General features: G+C 39.2%; 1 long non-coding RNA gene across 2 annotated transcripts in view; it reads right to left on the reverse strand.

Moving 5' to 3' along the window:
• The window catches only part of LOC116793224, a 68,774-nt gene that overhangs the window by 4,668 nt on the left and 42,446 nt on the right, over positions 1-21,660 (reverse strand). For both annotated transcript variants that reach the window (XR_004359402.1, XR_004359401.1), the window contains 2 exons: positions 17,825-17,915; positions 11,672-11,765 (listed from right to left, as the gene is read on the reverse strand). This is a non-coding gene — a long non-coding RNA (uncharacterized LOC116793224). The remainder of the gene's footprint in view (positions 1-11,671; positions 11,766-17,824; positions 17,916-21,660) is intronic.

The raw sequence follows: 21,660 nt of genomic DNA on the forward strand, positions 1-21,660 counted from the left end.
TGCAGTCTGTGTTTCTTGCTGAAGTAGAATGCCTCTTACTAAGCACTGGAATGAGTGGAGCTGGAGGCTGGACTGCAGGATACCAATGTGGGCATCAAGGGATGAAAAAATGAGAAAACATAAGTGAATGATTCTTAACCTGATTTGAAGAATGTTTCTAAGCTTCATTTAGATCCTTACCTACTCAGTAGCATTTTCAGTCTCACAGCAAGAATTTAGCTTCAAGGTTTTTTTTGTGATTTGAAGTTCCAAAATACACAATTCAAAAAGATGCTTGTTCTTTTTATTTTCTTAAGTAGTTTTTTAATACTACCTTTTGTGACTGAAAAGGAAAAAACAAAAAGCACAACTCTTATTCTAATTTTGGCAACTACTGTGTTTCTGAGGTCAGTTGACTGTATCTTTTAACATAAAGATTTATAAATCAGCTTTCCGTTAGTAGACAAGTCCTTGAGTGTCTCCATAAATAAACTTGTGTTAGTTGATAAGGTAAAATGAAGCTGAAACTTTTTCAAGGCATTTGTTTGTGCTGCTGTTTGTCACTGTAAAGCCTTGTGTAGGGGAATGTGTGTGCCTGAGTCCTGTGGGAGCACACACGGTGCTTCTGGTGGGACTTGGGTTGGATGGGGTGCAGCTGCAGGCTGTAGCTTTACGGCCACAAGGTGGAATTCTTTTTTCTACCAAATCATCATCAGCCCTTTCGTTGGCAGTTCCTTGCATGTTAGGATGCAGTTCTCAGGGGAAGTGCAAGCATTATTCCTGGCTGTGTGTTGGGAATGCTCCCTCACCATGGGGAGAGCACTCAGCCTGGAGCCAGGGGCACTGGAGCAGTCGAGATTCCTGGGGGGAGAGCCCTGAGGAAATAAGTCTTTAAGGAGAATGTGGCACTTTCAGAAGAGGATTAACTCAAGTGCTTTACCAAGCTGCACAGTTGACATGTTTGAATTTACTGAAGTACCTTTGTTATAACCTAATGCACTAATTATGTCTCCATAATTTTTACTTTGTTTTATTCATCCAGGATGTTTTCAGAAACCAAAACTAGTCTTGAGGACCAAATGTGTTTCTTATTTTTGACAACACGTATCAAAAATGCTGATGAAGCTTTCAGCTGTCATTTTAATACTTCTGAAGAGGTTCAGAGTCACTGTGTGATTCTGTATAAAAACAGAAGACTTCAATAACTAGCAATAATTGCAAAGGATTGCAAAGGATTTGCAGACCAAAGGAAGGAATGTTTGGTATTAAGGTAGTTCTTGGAGCACAGTGTGTTCAAGGCCCTCTTAAATTCAGGGAATGTTTGGCAATGACTTTGCTACACTAACCAGTATTTTGTATGGAACACATTCTGAGACCTGGCATTTTATATGTTCCTGTGTATGAATGCGTTCAATAGATTTGGAATATTTTATTGTCAAATTTGATAATATAAATAAAGTTGATCTAATACAGTTTGTCTCCTGTGGTTAATAAGGTGCTGCCTCAGTGCTCAGCTGGAATGTCAACTTGGTGCTGTTTTTCTTTCCCACAGATTCTCAGTGTCTCTCACGGTAATTACTTATTGGTTCATCTTCTAAGATGTCTTATGATGCATTTGGAGTTCTCTGTTAATTGTCCTAGAATTTATGGAGGTGTGAGACTGAGATTACTCAATTTCTTTTTGTTTGCTTCTTACTTGCTTATGCTGTATTAAAAAATGTTTTCAGGATGCCTTCTGTTCAGGCAATCATTTTGAAATTAGTTCCCTAGCATGATGCCATCAAGGAAAGTTATTAACCTGACCTTAATTCAACACATTTTAATGAGAAAAATGCAGCACAGTTTTTCTCATTCAATCTGCCCATTCTCCATTAGAAACAAGCAATGGAGGAGTGCACAGAGTGCTTTGTAAATAGTGGAGGAACTAAATTAAGTCTGAAGTGCCTTATGTCCTGCAGAAATCTCTTTTCTGTACTGAAACAACAGTTCCTGGGGAACTGAATTAAGAGGATTGACACAGTTTGTTCAGCTGCTATTTATTCCAAGACATATCCTGGATGTGAGCCATGTTCAATAATAAGTTCCTGGGGAAAGGAATATGTTTGTGTAGATTTATGCCTTTTGTACTGGTAGACATCTTTGGCAGTCAGCAGCATTAGAGAATTGTGAACCTCAGATAATCCAAAGGTATTAATGTTTCACATATCCTACAGGTTTTCCATTATGGGTTTTTTTCAGCTTGTGTTTGAACAGATAGAACTGACTGGAGGGTGTTTTTAATTCTAGAATGACTGTGATGCTGTGTTTTTCTTATGAAGTTGGGAGATGAAAGGTGAGAGGCTTAACAAATGCAGTTATACAAGTCCTTATTGTTTTAGTCTTACTGGTTCAGACATATTGTGATTTTCTTCCCCAAAACTTTGAATACTTTATTTATATCTTTGCTGTACAGGTGGGCTGGTTGACTGATGACATGAATAAGCCTCATAAACCTGACAGGAAGTGTGACTTGGATGGCTTTATGATCTAAATTAACAATGCAGTAGAGGGCAGTAGTATATAACTTACAGAGGGTTTTTTTGCAATGTTGAATGGCATCTGTGGGAACTTCACCTGAGACATATAGGATTAGAGGGAAACAAAGACTTGAGTTTGATATCCACAAAATATTTCCTGTCCTGTACATATACAGACTCTGCTTTTGGAGAAAATTTTTCTATCTGATGTTAATAACAAGAAACTTCAGCTTGATTCAGAGTCTTGAGTAAAACAATCTGAGGCATGAATTATATATCCACTCCCTTCTACATGCTCAGATTAAAGCACAAATTGGACATTGCAACTGCTTGGGGTGGATTGGTGTACAGTACTATGATGTACAAATGAGATCATGTATTTAAAAAAAAAGTGCTGCAGATGCTGCTGGCTCTGTTTTCTTATTGCACTGTGGAATGGTGGACAACTCTTGTACCTCAGAGTTTTCACTTTGCTTGTAACCACTGACTCATGACTAGTAACCTTTCTGGAAGGCAGAATTATTGACCAAGCTGCAGTTCCGAGCATAAGTAAAAATGTCACCTTATGTGAGTGAACTCATCAAGACAGATGGTAAATTTGACTGCATGAAAATACTGTGCCTGTAGACCAAGTATTCTCATAACTGTTAGTATTTTTGTAATTGAGCTGTGTCTGAGGTCATCATAGAAGGATTAAGCAGGTTAAGATGAGCCAGGAGCACGGCTCTTGTTTTAGCTGTGCTAGCAGGGTCTTTGTACCTGTATGAAAAAGGTGAAGTAGAATGCAGGAAATCTCAGTAAATACTTACCATGACTAAATACTGTCATGCCTAGAGCATGTTAAAGAGATGACAGTGGAATCTGTGAGCAGATCTGGCAGACAGGGCTGGCCAGGGCAGTAATAAGGGGGTCCTGCCTATCCACATCACCGGGGCATCCAAACATGGACCTGCAAGTCCCAAACCATGGATTGGCCAACCCTGCTTTACACGGTTCAGGGGTCTGGAAGGACCTTTGGAATGTGGAATTGTGTAGTGAATTGTTAAAGAGGTTTCAGTGCTAGTAAAATCAGAAAGCAGAGAATGATATAGTCTCTGGTATGTGTGAGAAATCCTCACTTCTGTTGTAACTGCTTCAGTCCTGAGTTCTTGTGATGTTTCTAGAAAAAGGCAAGTACTGTTGTCCTTATAAGACTCAGACACAGGTAGTTTGTTCAAATTCCTTTAGGTGGAATCCAATCATGTGCCTTTAACTCCAAAGTTAGTGCTCTTGTCATTAAAGCATCTTCAGTCTCCAGAACAGATCATTTGCTAGAGAGGGGGCAGGCTGCTCTTTGACAGAGGAGAGAATACTGGAGAGAAAGGCCCTGTGAGTGAATGCACTTCCTGCATAACATGTTCCTCATCAGGAATTTCATCTGCTGAACCCACTGCAGGTTCCAAAGCAGTTAATCCCATATGAAGATAATGCATCCTTGATTTTTCATCTACTGGCAAATTTTGCAGTATATGTTGCTTCACATTTTCCATGTTTCTATTATATGCATTAGTACTTTTATGCCAGACTATGATACAACGAAGAAAAATGTAAGTAAAATATGACATAGGACATGACAGGACAAGGGAGAATGGCTTCAAACTGAAAGACAGTAGGTTTGGATTGGATATAAGGAAGAAATTCTTTACCCTGAGGGTGGTGAGGCCCTGGCACAGGTTGCCAGAGAAGCTGGGGTGTCTCATCCCTGGAGGTGTTCAGGGCCAGGTTGGATGGGGCTCTGGCAACCTGATCTGGTTGAGGGTGTCCCTGCTTATGGCAGGGGAGTTGGAACTAGATGATCTTTAAGGTCCCTTCCAACTCAAAATAATATTCTATGAACATAAAAACCAGCAAACATTCAATTGAAAAATTCCTTAGTCCAGTTTTGGCTCCTAATCCAGTGACACAAACATTCCCCCTCCTGCCTTCCATTCAAACCTTTCTAATCAGGTTTTTGTCACTGAGCCCAAGCTATTTTCCCTTGCTTAAATGGTTAGCAAAATGTCAGCACCTTAAGCAAAAATAAACCTTCCAAAGCCAAACACTGCATGAAAATCTTCCACACAGACAGAAGCAAATCAGTAACAATAAAATGTGATTTACACCTTCTTTTTGGAGGGACACCAAATGCTTTAATAATGGCAAATTAAGTTTGAGAAATCAATGTTTTCTTAGCAGGGATGCCTATGAAAAGAAAGCAATTAGCTCAGAGCTTAAGGATGTGAGATAATGAGAAAAGAAAGACCTGAAATGTCCAAAGGCAGCAGGAGGAAGTGGGAGGCTGGGCTGATAGAATGATGTCTGTCAGGCTATGATGTATTTGTGTTTGCTTTTAAAATTTACTCCGTCAAAGCAGAAGGAAAATTCTGCCTCAGTGAGGGCTGAGGAAACAACGGGTAACTGGCTGGCCTGCAGGCACTGGTGTTTGACTCTCCCATGGCAGAATGTGCTTGGCAAATGCTGACTGAAAGCTGCCTGGGCTCTCAGCTGGCCAGCACACTGATCTGGATTGCTGAACAGGAAAGGCTGGAGCTGTCTGGGAATCCTGAAGTTATCAAATATTTGCACAAAATACACATATAGATCATTTGCCTTAAGAGCATGTTTCTGGTGAGAAGCAGCAAAGAATCTGGACTTACATGTGGAGAAAGAGAAAAGGAGACAAAATATTTTCTCTCTCCACCTAGCTAAAAGTCATGGAGCACTCCATGTTTCAGAGCCCTGCAGTACTCCTGGTGATTAACCTGCCTGGCTCTGCTCTCTAGGCTTCAGTGCTGAGGATGTCTCAGGTTCCTGGCAGGGAGCTCACCTGAGGCTCACCTACGAGCCACGTGCCTCGCTGTATTTTGGCATTTGTTCATGTCTTCCATTTTAAGAACACTTTACTTCATCTCCCAGGTCAGACCAGCCTGTGCAATAAATTCAAGGTCATCATGTTTTTCATTGTTCAGCTGGTTTTGTTATTAACTTTCTGAGAAGGATCACTGGTTTATTACCACTGAGACAAGGACATAAACATACATGACAGTAGGATATTTCTCTAGGACAGGAGTACCACCTAATTTAAACAAGAAATTGTCTCTGCTGTAGCTTAACAGTAGAACAGGAGACAAGTTCTATTACCTCTACTTCATATTTCTGTTATCAGTCTAGAAGGATTCAAATTGTAAAGTAAAATTTATACCTTTTGTGTTTAAATCTCATAGAATTTAGGTGAGGAAATGGCTGGATCCATAACAAAATTAGAGATAGTTTTTACTAATCTATTTCTAAACAAAATACCAAATTTTGTTAATCTGTGAAATAATTCTGTTTTTTCAAGGTAATAGGACCTGTCAGATGTATGTCCAAGTATGACCAAGTATTAGCAAATATTTTTTCAGAAGCACAAAACAGTGAAGTGCACAAGAAGAAATACCACTGCTATAACTCTTTACCCCAGCCCCTGTTAGGTATTTACATATTTAAAAATGTATTTAATTTTTCAGCTAGATACACGTAACCCTATTTCTGTACAATGAAGCAGCCAGAATTTGGGATCAAATCTACTTGAAAAAGTTTTCTTGGACTTAATCTGAGGCTTTTCTTGGGAATAAATATTTAGCATCAAGTCCTTAAGAAGCGAGATACATTAATGGAATAGAGTAAGATACTTACTCCTTTCAGAAAAGTTTTTGTAAATGCTAAGTGTATGTTCAGTCAGTATTTTTTCCTGACTGTTTCAAATCAATACAGTAAATCATTTAATGTGTTGTAGTTTATTGTTTGTTTCTATTTGCTGTACTCCTATTAGTAAATTGAGTAGTTAAACTGATTTGTCTGGTTTCACTAATGAGTAGAAGGTATGGGCAGGCTCTTACTGACTTTTCAGAAATGTACAAACACATGTTCGATAAAAACACTTTTTTTCTTGCAGAGAAGTGGCAGGTTGAACAGAGGGAGTGCCATATTTTTATCTGCTGGAATTAGTCAAGTTGTGATAAATAATAAGAGCTGTAAGGCTTAGACCTGACCTTACATTCCATCTGTTTCACTGTAACAGCTCTGAGTTCCAGCTGTGAACCAGGAACTCATTGCACAAAACCAGACTGGGAAGCTCTGGCTGCCTTCAGCAAATGTTGGATTGTGCTGAGTGAAGCAGCCTAAAGCATTCATGTCATTGAAAGCTGAGAGACTGGTCAGAAACTTCTACTGATAAGTTGTTAATTACTTCCTTGGTGTTGTCATGAAATTAGTTATGAATTGCAGAGGATTCCTAGTTTTCTCCTAAGCTCTATGTTTGTCATCAGTGCAATCAGTGACTCGACATCAGAGCAAATTTGACTTCACCAATATCGTGGCTTAACCCTGGGCAAGGTACTTGTCTCAAGATGCAGCATCAAGCTTTCCAGTCCTCAGCACAAGACCACTCCTCTGTGTTACTGACTGCTCACACTTGGTTCACAAACTTATCTCAGAAGTAAAGTTAAAAATGATGAAATACCATTTAATTAAAAATGGACATAATGGGTAATTTTCTACCCACTGCACTTGTCATTTGGGACACAGCTATAATACTCATTAACTTTTCTAAATAAGGGAACTTATTTCCAAAGGTGTGTGGGAAGCCATGCTCAAGTGCAGTCAGTAGGGATTTGTATGTTAACCTCCCACACTACATTAAAATGTCCTGCACCACAGGAGGTGGTATGTAGGAGTGCTTGGGCAAACTTCAGAACAGAGGAAGGTACTGAATCACTTGAAAAATTCTCCTTACTCTTTATTTATGTATTCAATTACTTGTTCCAGTTTTTACCTCCTAAGCACTCTTACTTCACAGGGTTATTTCAAGGCAGAATAGAAGTGCTACATTCTTAATGCAAACCTGTCTTTACTCCCACCTCCTCTTTAAATTTAAGAAGTAAAATCTGGCTGAAAGATGATGAACCAACTGCCAGTGCAAATTCCAAACCTAGCTTGCAGTTGTCAGTTATTAGCCAGGATTCCCAAAGATGTAACACAATTTTGCTACAGTTCAACAACAAACTCCTGTTTACAAACTTCAGTTGTCCTGTGTCAGCTCTGCCAGAAGCTCATGGTGACCAATATCATCATGGCCTTTGCACTTGAGGGTTTACAAAAATGCCTGTGGAAAAGGATATAGCAAGGAAAAGGAAAAAAATAACGAGCGTTTCATGTCATTATCAGAGCAAACAATGCAGCGTGCAGTTCTGAGACTGCAAAGAGCCAAGCTGCTCCACAGAATCAAGCACAGCTACCTTGCAGAAATGCTACAAAGCAAAACTGCCCACTGAAATCCAATTTATTTGCAGTAGACTGTTGGATGTAAAAGGGATTGTGATATTCAGACACAAAAATCCATCCATTTTTGTCCCTGTCTAAGTTTTACTTGGCTCCCTGCCAAGTCCCCAACCTAACACCAAAAAAAACCTCCAGCACAGTGCTAAGGAAAAAAAATCTAGTTTGGAAAGATCCAAACTAGCCAAACTTATATGAAAATAAATGTATTTACATATATTGCAGATGAAATACTATATATAATTTCCAAAAGGAAGAGGGAAAGGGAAGGGGGAAGGAGAAAGGAACAAAACCAAAATCAAACATACACTATCAATAACCCAAGATCTAGCAACTAAAGAATTAGTAAAGGACTATCTTACTACTCTCCTTGGGACAACAGAAGTCACACTGGAACGAGCACTGCCAACCTCCGCCTGCCAAGGTCGGCCAGGCCTCACCAGGCCTCACTCCCCAAGGTCGGCCAGGCCTCACCAGGCCTCACTCCCCAAGGTCGGCCAGGCCTCACCAGGCCTCACTCCCCGAGGTCGGCCAGGCCTCACCAGGCCTCACTCCCCGAGGTCGGCCAGGCCTCACCAGGCCTCACTCCCCGAGGTCGGCCAGGCCTCACCAGGCCTCACTCCCCGAGGTCGGCCAGGCCTCACCAGGCCTCACTCCCCACACGGCAGAACCGACAGCAGGGAACCCTCACCCTCAGAGCCACCGGAAGGAAAGAGAGCGAAGGCCTCTCCTCCTTTCTTCTTATACCCCTGGCTTACGTAAAAATTGTAGGGAATACCAGGAAATATGGGCCCTTCCTTGGTTACAAACTAGTCACCAAGGAAGGCCCATACTAAACTACCACAGTCCCTTAACACAGATCTTCAAGGACACACTCAAATGCTCAAAGAATGTTTACATCAATTTTCAGGGAAAAGATATTGTTTAGGACTAGTGTCCAAAACTTTCTGTCTTTATAGACATGTTCAGCAATGCTGGCAGGGTGTAAAAACCTAAAGTATATCTCTCATTTACATTATGGTAATTTTAGTGCTTTGTTTACAAACACTCAAGTCATACTTTGTCTTTTAACAGAGAATTCTTGGTGATATGTAAAGGAGGAAAGACAAACAAGCTAAGTGGAAATAGTTCATTGCACATAGACTTGCATACAGACAGTTAACGCCGCTTACATCTTGATTTTTTTTTCTACTTTAACACCAAACATCATTACTGTAAAGCCAACTTTGCTGTCTTTTAACATCAGTCACACAAAGAATTGTATTAAAACTGTTCATAAAATAAGCTTCCTTTTTTTTATTCAGTTGTTTTATTTATAAATACACTATAGGCAAGTTTGAAGTGCCAAAGTGAGCTTTCAATCACTCAAAATATTAGAAGAAAAAGGTTCATTGCTATCAATTTTTAATGGGAAAAGTATAACAGACCCATGCTTTAAAAAAATAAAAATATGTATCAGGCTTTGTATTTGTCACATGGCTGAAGCAGCATGTTCACATTCCATAGTCTCCATTGCCATAGCAACACATGCTTGTCAGATCAGGGCTGATTCAATGCAGCCACCTCCCTGCAGAAAGTCTGCTAACCCTTAGATATGCAACCCTAGAATTCAGTAGCACTTCTTTTTGTTTGTTTGTTTAGAAAGGTAGTATTATTAAACAATGCAAGGTAAACACCTCAAGATAATCTACCTGATCTGAATCTGCACAGCTTGCTCTTTTTTAAACCAAAGGTCTGAAGTACTTAATGCAGCTAGACATAGAGGTAGATGATTCAGGTGACAAGCTTTTCATGTATGAAATTGTAAATGAAAATAGAATGTCAGAATTTGCTGAGTTGGAAGGGACCCATGAGGATCATTGAGTCCAACTTCTGGCCCTGCACATCAATCCCACCATATGCCTCAGAGCATTGCTGAAACACTTCTGGAATTCTGGCAGGTTTGGTGCTGTCATCACTTCCCAGGGGAGCCTGTTCCAGTGCCCAACCACCCTCTGGGTGAAAAGCCTTTCCCTGATATCCAACCTAAACCTCCTGTGACTCAGCTTGATGCCACTTCCTCGAGTTAGAATCACAGAATACTCTGAGTTGAAAGGGATCCACAAGGGTCATCAAGGCCAGCTCTTGGGTGAATGGCCCACAGGGGGATCATGCCCCGGGTTGTGTTAGCACCATGCTCTAAGCAGGTGAGCTGAGCTCAGGGGCCTGTGCCTGCCCATGAGTGCAGAGATTGGTACCTCTGCTGCTCCTTTGGAGGATGTTGAAGAGCATGGCAAGGTCACCCCTCAGTCTCCTCTTCTCCAGGCTGAACAGACCAAGTGGCCTCAGCTGCTCCTCTAAGGCTTCCTCTCTGTTTAGCATTTCAATAGCACACAAACACTGCCTGGCATCCTGTTCCCTTTGGAGTGAACAGAGAGCCCTTCCCCCTTCTTTGCTTCATACAGTAAAAGTTTGTTCAGTTTTCACCTACAGTCAGTCATAAGACACTCAAGTTCCATTATCATCAAACACAGCTGGATTGAGCAAGGCAGGAATGCAGAGTTAAGTGATTTGTGCAGATTTACAGAACAAGCTGACGTGCGAAATGCTGTTTTGCAGCTTTGGATCAGTTATTTCTGCATTTATCATTGTTACATATGCTACCATTTATATGTCATCATTACCTGAATACAGGAAAAAAAAGCAATACAAAAAATCTCTCAGTTAATGCTGCACACTTCACCTGATTCTGGGAATTCATCACACAGACTACTAAACCTGGTTTCCACTGCAATATGCTGTGGTTTAGAACGTTGGTATATTTTTAATCAATCAAGTGTTGCCATATGCAAAAATGTATGCAGATTGAGATGGTAATGTCCCTAGAAACTGAGAACTGGAAAATGCTGAAGTGTAACCACAAGTTATACTCAATACTGCATTATTCATGCTTTCTGGTTTTACTTTGTTCTACCATAGTTGAACAGACTCCCTTAATGCAGGGCAATTAAAGAGATTTCTATGGAGATGTTGCCTCAGACATACAATTGTATCTTGATGAATTGCTAGAATCAACTTACATGTACTTGTTTTTCTGTGTTGGTAGAGTAAATTATTCAGAGGACCAGGTAATTTATTTCTAATAACTTATATTGTAAACTTCTTCATGCAGTTAGAAAAAGAGTTCAGACTTTTTAGGTAAAAAACCCCACTTCCTGTAGCATGTGTTTTCTGAACCAGTACTACACATTTGTTGAGACACTTCTGCTCTAAGACATCCTGCCTAGAGAATGGCAAACAGCAGGTAACAGTAATTCACAGTGTCTGGGGAGGTTCTGTTAACTTTATATTAAGTAGTACAATTGGCTCTATATAGATTTTAATTTCTGTAAGGATCGTGATGTGCTTGGACTCAGCATGACTTAAAAAATTGCCAGTGCTCATTCCTATCAGGTGCTTTACAAAGACTCCTAAGTCCTGGTTGCTCAAGGCAATGTTAGATCAAAAAAGATTCTAGAAAGATGAGAGTAATTCCCAACATCCACTGTTTGTTGCATCACACTTCAACAAAATCTGCCAACCATATCTTTGTTTAAAATAAGGTACTAGACAGGAGCAGAATTTAAACTAACCACACTTTTAAATCTAAATGAACCTTTTAAAAATCTAGGATAATATTTAGAACAGTGTTTCCTTGAATATTTCAGTTTGTGACCCAACTGCAATAACTAAAAATCTGCTGGATTTATGAATCTAAAAGTAAGTTCATTGTACTCCTTTAATCTGGAAATAAGCTGTTAAAGAAGGAGTCTCATACCACTGTTGACAATTTACATATTTTTTTGGAAATGTTGATAAATTACCTTGGAAAGGTTTTGCAACACATCAGTAAGTTCTCTTCCTTTATTAATATTTCTGATATGTTCCATCTCATGTTTTCTCCTTCTTTGTCAATGTCTGAAAAAAGAAGAATTTATACCACTAGTTAAATATCACCACATAATTCTTTTGGATCAAGTAATAATTCTTTCTGGAGAAAGGAAATTCATTTAAAAATTATTCTCTCCCTAACTGCAAAGAAAAGCACTAAATTACAGAGTAATATTACATCAGCAGCTGCTCTGGCTGGCACTAAAGCATAGTGTTTGGGTGCAGTCTAAAACTGCCCTGATTCAGGGCACGTGTCAGAATACTGAAACCCCAGCAAAGTGACAGGAAACACTCCTTCCACCAGCAACAGAGCTGCAGCACACCCCCCCAACTACCTGGGGAGCTATTTGGGGTTTGACAGGGCTGTCAATACAGTGTTCCAGCTCCGTTAAACCCTTTAGTTACAAAGCCAGGAAAAGCCTTGTTCCCAGCTGGGTCCAGCCCTGCCCCACAAGTTGTCTTCTCCCCAGCAGGTACACAAAGCCAACGCTCCTGCCTTGTAGGTGCCAAAGAACATGAGCACATCATCTGCAGCTTGAAGCAAAGGGCAGTTGCTTCCTGTTCTTGCTGATTTTCTTTATGCCAGGGCAGTTCCTTAAACAATACTGAGGGTGGGAAAAAGAGTAAGAGGAGTGCTAATGAGGGAGCCTCTTAATCTGCTAAATGTGTATTAGCATGACTGCTATCAGAAATCAGCAATGGTTAGAGCCTTAAGCCCTAGAAAATTCATACATGCTGTGATTTTGTAATCCTATCCTTTCCTTCTACAAATGTAATAAACAGCATATTTCAAAGTTCTGTATGAAGTATGGAACATTTGAAGCATCCAAAGCTGTTGCATAAGATCACCTAAAAGTCACATTAACAGTTAGCCAAGTACTCCTGTGGGAAGACAAAGTACTCTTTCTGCCTCAGCTGCTGAAAAACAACTGTCTGCTCTGCATAGTAAAACTGAGACTTAGTTCCTGGGCAGCTGCTCTGCTTCCCTGAAAACACTCAGTAGCTTTTTGAAAGAGCTGGAAAAAGCTGTGGAACTACAGCTGCACTGTATCCAAGCGAATTCCAGGATGAGGTGGCTGCACCACCCAGCATTTCCTACCACTGCATACTACCATTCTACTTCCACTAATAAATGAAGGAAGAGAGCTGGTATGAAGGTTGTTTATGCCCTTTAAGCTTATTGTGTATTTTATTTTATTACTTTCTAACTTGCCAGTTTTGCAAGCCAGTATTTGAGCCAGGAATTGTTAATCACACTTTGCATTCTCAGTAACACAAACACGTCTCATTAGAATTCTGACTCCATAACCCAATCACTGTAATTACTTTTTAAAATACCCAGTTTAACTCTCTAATCTAAGTAAAATGACAATGGTTTCTATATCTACTATTGAGGGAACCCTGACTAGAAAAAAGCACAGTCAGAATGCTTACAGGTGTGACCACAGGCCAGTAGTTCTCCATTAAAGCAATTCAACATGTAGAACTGTACAAAGCTGCAACTGGTTATCACAACACTCCTAATTCAAGATCTATGATATATATGCAACTTAAATGTAAGTCTTTAAAACAGACAGAATTTCAAGTTTGAAATTCATAATCTACTTCCACAGAACATTTCTTCTTTTCAAAAATATGTTTTGAAACCTTTAAAAATATACAGCTAATTATGAAATTAATTTATAGCTTTAGGTTTTCCAGCCTTGGGATATTATTGAAATGTATTTCCTCATTAAGTTCTAGTGCTTATTTATTTCTGGGTGAGAAAAGATCACAACCAAGCATCCTGAGCTCCAAAATATACATAGTTTGCCATCTGAGTACCCACACAATACGTGTGGGTTTTTTTCAGGCAAAAAAAAAGGTATGAGCACACATAGAAATGTAAATTTAATTTGCTATACTTACATACCTAGGCTATAATGAGATAGAAATGTTGCTATGGGAACAGGTTCTAAAGAAAGTAGGAGATCACACATGACAGGCAGCACATTTTTGGATGGGTTTTGGGTATGTTACACCAGGATGGATAACAAACATGTCAAAGCATGAGGCTAGCTTTAAGTCTTATATGCTCTAATCTATAATGAGGTTCCATTGATAATTTTGCATTACTTAAGGATTCTACAAAGCACTACTTGCTTCTGGGTGTGTAAGAAGGCTTTTCTCTCATCTTTATATCCTTTATCTTTAATTTGTAATTTCCTATCTTGATATCAGGTCCTCCCCTTTGTTTTATTTTTTCCCTAAATGTATTCATAATGCTCATTTGCTCATTCCTTCTTCCTGTCCTTCGTACACTTCTTTCTCTCTCTCTTCTTCCCTTCCTTCCCTTCCTCCTTCCCTTCCCTTCCCTTCCCTTCCCTTCCCTTCCCTTCCCTTCCCTTCCCTTCCCTTCCTCCCTTCCCTCCTTCCCTTCCCTTCCCTTCCCTTCCCTTCCCTTCCCTTCCCTTCCCTTCCCTTCCCTTCCCTTCCCTTCCCTTCCCTTCCCTTCCCTTCCCTTCCCTTCCCTTCCCTTCCCTCTCTGTATATTCTTTCCAGGACTTTTCCAGCCTCTGTGTATTTGGCAGTCCCCCTTCTCTCACAGTGTTCCCCCTGACAGAACCTCGGGCTCTGCTCTGGCAGGGAGGCTGCAGACACACAGAGCCATGGCAATAATACTTGCAGTGGGGTTTTTTCATTCAACAAAACTGAATGTGTATTTCTTCCTCTCGTTTCCTCCAAAGACAAGGTAAGAGATACAGTCACTTCTGTCATGACAAGAGCCTTTGGGAGTCCTCAAGCAAAACCCAACCGTACCAGCTGACTCTGCTCCCCGGGGCTCAGCTGCTGCGTGTCTGGCAGAGGGCAGGGGCTGCCCAGGCCACCAAATTACTTCAGTCAGTACTTTATCACCAAGAGCAGGTGGAGCGTAGAATTATGTGGAAATAACTTGAGGTGATCTACAGAGAAAGTCAAACTAAGTACTCAGAGATCATAACCTAATCCAAGTTCATTTTGGAATATATTTATACGACTTGTCAGTTAATCTGCATGTCAGGTGTAACCTACTGTCAAGATTTGCCCTGGATATTATCCCCAACCACTAAACACACATTTACTGAAGATTATAGACATGGCTTAGCATTCTTAGAGTCATGTTTCAAAGCGATATTCAATGTTGTGTATAATTTTTGTAAATAGACACCATCATTGCTTTTTGTTTTATGCATTAAAAGAACTATAGCAAAATGACACACACTTGTATTTTTTCTTTCAGACTCCCTCAATACATCCATTTTGCAGAGTTTATTTCCTCCTGTGCATAGTGGCAGGTATGATGTTTTCTGTCAACTGATATGATATAACCTTTATATCCTAGTACAGCATTGCAGAAGCTTACATCCCCCAAAGCTTTGACACTAAAAGGTACGTAGGCAGCCAGGTTAAGAATAGCTAAACTCAGTGCCAGTGTAGCAGTATTCCAGAAATCTGCTGTGCCAAGTCCTTCTTTTTAAATGTCTATGAAAATTGTATTAAGATTTTTGTAGGTCTTGACATGAAAAACTGTATTTTGCATCCTAATGTGACTTAAAACACATTGAAGAGCTCCATAAACTAATGGCTTGGCTGAGCAGCATCCTGGGCTGGGGATAGGAGCCATCCTGTACTCCATTTGACATTCCAGGCTGTTAGTCAGACACTGTCAGGGGCAGCAGAATGTTAGCTGAAGTGGAAGGGAATATATTCAGATCACTTCTACTCTTCCAGTATTCTGACTTCTTCCTGTTCCGTGATTATTCCTCTGCATCAACATTTAAAGGAATTTGTAATTCAAATATAGAATTTTTAAACTGCCAGCAGCTCAAATTCCATCTGGGATCTGAACAGTCAAGCTGAGCTCCTTCTGCTACACACAATACTTATATCATCACTACCAATAAATATTGGGAAATTAGAGCTCTGCAGATGGATTTTCTAATGAACAGAACAATTTGCTCTTTCACACTCTTTCTACAACTCTATGATTCCAGTAAAAGCTAATTTTGTGAGGTAATATTTTTAAACCTCAGTGACTCAAAATGTTAGTCAGATAACCCTAAATTTTTGTGCATACTTAATAAAGGTTTAAAAACTGTGAGTGTGAGTGGCATGTCCATGTGAATATCCACTGAAAGGTGTATGACACCAATTTGGTTGAGTGATAGTGAATTATATGATTCACTTTTTTGACTTTGCTCTAAGAAATAAATAACAGCTTTCTATATGATAGCAAAATTCACTTTTCTGTGACCTAGACAGTCACCTTTCAGAGTCTTTCTGGGTTGGTGCTGTGCAAGTGAAAAACCACCTTCCTCTCATTCACTTTGTTGCAAGGAAATGAAGTTTCTGAGTCCCAATGAGGTTGGTCAGGGCTCCTTCTAGAATGTATTTATGAAAGAGCTGTGCACAGAGCTCTGTTAGTGGGAACAGCACAGCTTACGGAAACACAGAGGACTCGGGGCAGGTTTTTACAGAATTGAGCCTACAACAAGAATAGTGTTATATTTTGTATGTTTATACATACAAAAATAGGAGAGATTTCAGAGTTACTCTCTTTACACTTATTGCATTCAATTCATTAAAATACCCCAAGATGTGCAGTTTTCTACTGTGTTTCAACTGACATTAATTTCCAAATAAAAGTGTGTTGCATTTTTGTGTGAGATACCATTTAATATTTTCCATTCATACTCTATTACTTCAATTGGTGCTGACTCAAAAATACAGGGATCCTGTAGTTTGCCACCATAGTAAAAATACTCTCCACAAAAGCCATTTCCCTTCTTCAACTACAATGAAGAGAAAGTTATATTTATCTGACAAGTACTTTAATAGTTCCCATTTCAGATGAGATTGCTGCCAGACCACAAAACAAGCTGCTTCTACACTGCTTTGCCCAAAACCATTAAAAATGAGGCTAATTTAGAAAATTAACACAATGCAGAAAATAAATATCAGAAACCCAGAGCTTGGATATAGTGAGTTTCTCCATTTCTCCTTCTTGCTTTCATGAAAAAGAATGACATATCATTGAGTTATTGTATGAGGAGGGAAAACACCGACACCAGCTATTAATAACTTTGTAAAAGGTCTTGAACACCAAAATAGCTTCTAATTATATTCTAAAATACCAACAACAGCCTGACATACCCAACTAATGATCAAGACGGGGAATGTCCATTCCTGTAATGAATTCAGATTCTTTGAGAATTGCTAAAATTCCTTTTTTAGTGTGGTTTTGAAAATCATACCTAATAAGCAATAAGATATTCCTTTTAAAAATCAAGGCTCTGTTTTACTTTCTTAAAATAACAATTTTTGAAAGCTTTTTAATTTGTGAATTTTAACAGTATTATTTCAGAAGCTCAAATTTTCAACTGAAAAGTTCAAGATTAACATTATTTATGCATTGGCACCGCCCTTAGGACAGAAATGTTGGCTTTTAGAAGGAAGGTTCAATTCTTTTCAATGAAAGAATTATTTTAAGATCTATGTTAAGTGGGGAAGCATTACGAGTTCTTTTCCAGGATTAATCAGAATCCTGAAACTGTTGCAGAACGTCACTATGGGGGTACATTTTGATCCATCACTCTTGACTGTATCAACATGTAATCTCTTCAACCCATTATCTTTGTTAGAATTGAAATTCATACATAATTTGGAATGGATGTTCATCGAGTTAAAAGTTTTTAGTTAAATCCATGATGTGAATTGGTGAAAAAAATCTCTCCTCCCTTCCTCAAATACAGAAGACTTTTTTTTCCTCAGAAAAATACACTTCCTAAGCAACACACTACCTGACTGCATGGAATCCCATCTCTGCTTGTGTCATAGAAGCAGAGTAAGGCAATGTTGGCCAACTGAGCTTATCACCAGAATACACCATTGCATTACAAAACAGATGAGTAATCCTTCTAAAATCTTGGGGGCTATCACATTTTTTGCCTGTGCAGTTAAATGCATTTAGAAGTCCTTGGAAAACTGTTTCTCTTCAATTTAACTTCTCTGTAAGTGCAGCATAATCAGTGCACTCTCACCAAGGATGGCCCAGGTACCAACAGTACCTGAAGCATAAATATCCAAATGCATGGCTGTGGCTGGGAAGTGTTTGAGCAGATCTGTATCCACAGACACCCAGGGTTATGGAACAGAGCACTGGAAAGCAAATATTAAAAAACAGTCAGTAAAACAGACGTAAACCTTAGCTCCTCACTCTGCTGCTCATACACAGTATATTCCTGAACGCCCAACATTCCAGAAAATCCACCGACTCTCCAAGTGCCCCGTTGATGACACCTGCAGTTTTCCTCCTTCTGGGGAATTTAACACTAGGTGGCACATCACACCATGCAATGTGTAACGAAGTGCAAGCACACATTGCTTGTCCTTTAAAAGCTCCTCAAATCAACACAGTAACACATCCATGGCAGCCATGGCTGCTGCTGAAAAAGGGCCTGGAAGAATAACTTTCATACAGTATTCATAGGCAGATGTTTCTCTTCAATGTAGTACTAAATTAATCATATCAAGCTTTATTATATATTAAAAATCTGTTACATTAGCTGATGCTAAAATATAGTTTAATATCCACATGAGAGTTGTAAGTATTGTTATGCTTTTATTTCACAACTGTTTGTAAAATAACGCCATCATGGTTCAGTTTCACTAGTGATGCATTACTGCCTAAAACATTATTTTAATTCACAATTTATAGCATTGAATGTAACTACCAAATTTGGAACACAGAGCTGATAGCAACACAGTGATTTTTTTTAATATTAAAAATTAGTAAGACTATAAAGTTGAGTTGTAGTTCTCCAGACCTCATTTTTTCATAGGTGGTGTGGGATCGCTGATCACAACGGATCCCAAAGCTGCACCGCTCAAGGTCTGGAGCCTTCCAGGCAACCAGGATATTTTATTCATAAGGCACCTACTAAGTCTATTTTTAGACCTGTAAATAAATATCTGTGATTCACCTAGGTACTATATTGTGATGCATGGCTGCACAAAACCCTTTAAATTGGATCTGTATTTCATATGCCTTGTAACAGCTTGAAAACATTTAAGTAGGAATCAGTGAGGAGAGTATTTTTAAGCTTCACTTATGTCTGATGCATGAAGCCTGTAACAAAATGCAAAATAATCTCTGTGTAAGAATTGGCATGCACTTCTTTTAATCTCTGTCCCTAAGAATAAAAAAAGAGAACCTCTCCTTTCAAATAGAGATAAAGCAAAATCTCATAGGGAAATAATTCAGTCAGTGGAACACTCTGCTTATAGTTGCCTTCGTATGAAGGCAAGGGAAGGAGAGTTAGAACATGAGACAAAATGCAATTTTTTCTGGAAAAGAAAAATAATTTTTAGAACTCAATTTCATAAAAACTGAGACCAAACCTAAAATGCTTTAATTGACAATGTAAATTGCAAGACAAAGAAGTTCTATGGTTGCCATGGCTGCCTTCAATGCCTTGATATGCTTTCCTGCCTTTATTTTAATCTTAACTCTCGACTCTGAATTTATGTCTTTTACTGCCACACCAGCCCTTCTTCTTCAGAATTCTATTCCACTGCTTGATCTCCTGAACTGGTAAGGCCAGATAACTTTGGGATAATAAATCTCACAGTTCAATATTTCAATTCAACATTTACATGTTAAAAACAAGACTGGAAAAGAGTACTCCAACATCAAATTCCTTTGCTATGCAAAAATAAACTGTGGTTAAACAGTTACAGCCTTAGGTACTTTCTTAGCATGATTTTCTTGTGTCTGGGCAGGTACCCAGCCTAGAATAAGATTCTCTAGCTGTATAACATGGTTTTCTCCATCAACACAGGAGAAAGAGCCCATGGTGCTCTAAGTACAGCCAGGGCAACCAACACACCAACCACAGCTATTTTGGTAGCAACAGCACCTTACAAAGAAATGGGCTCCACAAAGTGGTTAAAACTGTATCACTCAAGGAGGTCAAATTGTCAAAAATAGCTTTCCCTCAAACCCAGTAATCAGGCTTGTATTTATATGTTGAAATTACAGGCAGTTTTGCATTGCAAACAACTCTGTGGCAAACCAAAAATACAGGCTTTTGTTTCCCTTCCCAACACACACATGCTGATTTATGTTGTCCATTAGGTAGAAGGAAGTTTCCTCTGTCTTTAAAATAAAGCAATCCTTTAATAAAATGTGTTTGGACTTGAAATGACAAACTAGCAGTTGGGATAATGTAACCTAAAGACAAGCTCTGTCTCCTGTCACACTGCTGTGGCTACAACCACCACAAGCCCTTGAATTCCATTATTTTTAAGGAACGATGCTGACCTGGACTACCCATCAATGGGGTTCTGTTCCCAACAAAATGACACTGTAATTCAGGCAGCTCAGTGTATGCCATGTCTTTCCCTGTAACCTAAGGGGCAAAATGGAAGCTGAGACTGGTCAGCTCCTTCATGAGCACGGATGCTACCAAAGCGTCACCGAAAGAACCACGGTCGCTGTTACGTCCTCACAGTGTTGGGCTGTGAAACTTTGACATATTCTAGATAGAAATCATGTTTTAATTGCAGCATTATGTAGCACTATGTCCTAGGATGGACAAGCCAAATACAAACAACAAGAATCAGAGAGATCTCTCTGTCTTAGGCGGCATCCAGACACATATGGCTACACAAGCTGACAATTACCAGTGGGTTTGGGAAGACTTCATTTGACTGGTGTTATTGTAGTTAGTGACAGTGTCAGATTTAGAAGCAGAAAATCTAGGGATGAAAAAGACTCAGAGATAATAACAGCCCTGAACTCATGACATACTCCTGCACCAAAGGGACAGCAGTCTAGGCTTTGAGGATAACTACCACTGGTAAGGGCACTGTAGGATCATGCAGCAGCACAACCATATGTGCAAACTTTAAATAGCAAATAACAAAGAACATGAAACCAAATAACCAGATTAAAACTCCATGGTTTCAAAAATCACTGAAACTGTGTGCTTTGTACTTTACCATTTTAAGGCCAGATTTACAGCCCTATGTTAGTAATCGAAATATACAATTAAGGGAGAGATTTTTCAAAGAAGTCAGCAGTTCCCATTTAGGTTGAACTGGAAGTAGCTAAGTTTCCTAAACTGCTTATCAACCAGCAAGTTCCAATAAGTTTATGTATTTTTAAAATATCACTGTTTAATTTTGAGGTCTAAACATGAATTGAGTTCTTGTTAAATAGGATGGATCCTTGATGCAGTGTGGAGAGTAGCTGTTTGAAAAACATTTTCCTTTAAAACATAGTTGTAAAAAAACCAGAACCACTCAACTAAGTTATCATCTAGTTTTTTTACTGCAGCCACAGCACTGCAGTAACTACTGCAGTACTCCCTTATTTTGCAGCAACAAAAGCTCTACAGCTTTGCCAACATAAAAGCAGAGCTTTGGTGACGTGCCAGTTGGATGCACTCATTAGCTTTGGATCCTTAATAAATACTAGGTAGCTAAAAATCTGGAAGATTTATCCTGGCATTACTGATTTGGTCTTCCTTTGTAAAGGGTGTATTTTTTTTAACATTCCAAGTCTAAAATCAGCAAAAAAGCAAAAGCTGGAATGTTGATCACAGTGCAAAGCTGATTAAGGACGAAATAAAAGAAGACAATGTATCCAATGCTTGGATCAGGAATCTGTTCACAGTAGTAGATGAAATACTTCTCAATGAATAAACCCCAAATCAACCCCTATGCATCATCCATTCTTTGCACAACAAACTCAAATAACCCTTCAGTTCAAAATACTGTGGAACCAAAAAGCAGATCTCGGGTGAATATATTTTTAGAAGGTATATGCACGATCATCAGATGAACAGTGGGTATTTGGTTCTTTACTTTTAGAAGAAAACCATCTTTCCCCTGTTCAGTT

The sequence above is a fragment of the Chiroxiphia lanceolata genome, chromosome 13, assembly GCF_009829145.1.
Source record: "Chiroxiphia lanceolata isolate bChiLan1 chromosome 13, bChiLan1.pri, whole genome shotgun sequence".
In the NCBI taxonomy this organism is placed as follows: Eukaryota; Metazoa; Chordata; class Aves; order Passeriformes; family Pipridae; genus Chiroxiphia; species Chiroxiphia lanceolata.